The sequence below is a fragment of the Myotis brandtii genome, unplaced genomic scaffold (assembly GCF_000412655.1).
Source record: "Myotis brandtii unplaced genomic scaffold, ASM41265v1 C42864102, whole genome shotgun sequence".
Taxonomy (NCBI): Eukaryota; Metazoa; Chordata; class Mammalia; order Chiroptera; family Vespertilionidae; genus Myotis; species Myotis brandtii.
The window spans coordinates 636-2,883 of NW_005327416.1; the positions used below are offsets into that span (position 1 = coordinate 636).

The following is a 2,248-nucleotide window of genomic DNA, read 5'->3' on the forward strand; positions in this document are numbered from 1 at the left end:
TGGTGTGAGAGGGAAACATCAATCATTTGGTGGCCTCCTGTACGTCCTGACTGGGAAGCGAACCCGAAACCTTTGGTGTATGGGACGACGCTCCAACCAGCTGAGCCGCCTGGCCAGGGCTAGGCAGTGTCTCTTGATGCCTTGCTGTGATGAATGAGGGTGGCTCCCCTTCCCCTCCCAGCTTCCATTCTGTCCCTGGGCTCTGACCTCCCCGCTCTCCCTCACGGTGCCCCTCTGTCCTAGATGAAGGAGGAGCGGTTCCGGCAGCTGTTCGCCGCCTTTGGCACGCTGACGGACTGCAGCCTCAAGTTCACCAAGGATGGCAAGTTCCGCAAGTTCGGCTTCATCGGCTTCAAGTCTGAGGAAGAGGCCCAAAGGGCACTGAACCATTTCAACAAGAGTTTTGTCGACACGTCCCGGATCACAGTGAGTCGGCGGGAATCTTGCCACTGCCTGCCTGTGGAAAACACTCTTTCCCTTCTACCACTGTCCCCTTTCAGGCTGTGATGTCCTCAGCGTCTCACTGCTTCTCAGTCTTTCCTGCCTAGAGATCCCCGGAGAGTTTGTTAAACTGGTTTCCTGGGCCCATTCACGGAGTTTCTCACTCAGTGTGTGGGGGAGGGGGCCCAGGAATGTGCACGTCTAACAAGCTCACAGGTGATGTGATGCTGCGGTCCCCACATGAGAACCACTGGTCTACGTCATTCATTCACAAACTGTTCAGCCAGCACTCGATCGCTTACGTGATGCAGGGGATTTGGAGCGGATGTGGCCCCCTGGCCCGTCCTCATGGAGCCAGCAGCCCATGGGAGACAGGGGGCTGCTTTCAATCACTGTGGTCAGTGCTGAGGAACAAAGGAGGTGCCTTCCTTGCTGGGGGGTGGATGGGGAGTCAGGAAAGCTTCCTGGAGGAGGAGGTCCTACTCTGTCAGTCACGTACATTTAATGACTCGGTAAAGACATCGAGTTCCAGTCGCCATTCTGACCCTCTCTGACCTGGGTGATCTGGGGCAAGTCACTCACTTCCCTGTGCTTCGGTTCCTGGCCTGAGAAGTGGGGGAGTCATGGCTCCTTCCTCGCACTGGGGGAGGCTCAGTGTATTTCTACTTGCAAAACAGCAGACTGCCTGGTAAACGTTCACGCCCACAGTGCTGTGAAGAGAGCAAAGCCAGGCGAGGGGAGCATGCGGAATTTGCTTCAGCCGGCTCAGCTAGGCTGTGGCAGCGGCCTTTTTAAAAGCCCAAGCTCCTGGGTGTGAGTGTGGCGGGGCTGGGGCAGTGGCAGGTCCCCCCTGACCACCCTCCCTCACCCGTGCAGGTGGAGTTCTGCAAGTCGTTTGGGGACCCGACGAAGCCGCGAGCCTGGAGCAAGCATGCCCAGAAACCAAGCCAGACCAAGCAGCCTCCGAAAGACAAGGACTCGGTGCCCCCAGAAACTAAGAAAGTGCGTACACGGTCACTCCTGCCCTCGAACCTGGGGTCAGCATGGTGGTCACCGCTGGGGGCTCGGGCAGGGGAGCAGGGGTGACCTGCGACTCCCTCTCGGATGGTTCCTGCAGGAGGGCCCTCCCAAGACAATTCAGTTTCGTCTCCCCTCGCCCAAGCCCCCCACTTCTCAGGCCAGATGGTCCTCACCATCTGCGCCTTCTGTTTGTAGGACAAGAAGAAGAAAAAGGCAGCGAGTGAGCTGGAGGAGGTGAGTCTGTCCTGGTGCCCAAGAGGGTGGGCGCTGGGAGGGGTCCTGGGAGCGCTGGAGCCGAGTCTGGTTTCTTAGGCTTCTTGTCCGGTGAAGCGTCCACTCCGCCCTCCTAGGGCTGACCCGGCTGGCCCCAGGGGACATGAACTTGGAGGGTGCTCTGACCCGCCGGGAGTCAGGAGGGGTGAGCTGACTGAGTCGTCCTGGCCTGTGTTTCCCTCTTCCCGCCGCGGTGCCACCAGCTGAAGGAAAGCACCGAGTTCCGGGAGTTCCTGTCGGTTCACCAGAGGCGGACACAGGCAGCCACTTGGGCTAACGATGCCCTGGACACGGAGCCCTCGCAAGGGAAGAGCAAGCAGGCCAGTGACTACCTGAACTTCGACTCCGATTCGGGCCAGGAGAGTGAGGAGGGAGCCGGGGAGGACTCGGAAGGTAAAGCATGGACACGCCCCCTCGGGTCCCTGCACGCCTACGGGCCTGTGCTCTCTCGGGCTTGCACAAATGTGGGTCCCTCGGTGCCAGACACTGCCCTCTAGTGGGGTGGCTATCCCAA

General features: G+C 59.7%; 1 long non-coding RNA gene across 1 annotated transcript; it reads left to right on the forward strand.

Moving 5' to 3' along the window:
• Window positions 1-248: 248 nt before the first annotated feature.
• LOC102248258 lies at window positions 249-2,142 on the forward strand. Its single transcript, XR_312981.2, has 4 exons — window positions 249-426; window positions 1,318-1,443; window positions 1,657-1,695; window positions 1,938-2,142. It is a non-coding gene; the product is annotated as an uncharacterized LOC102248258 (long non-coding RNA).
• Window positions 2,143-2,248: the final 106 nt, after the last annotated feature.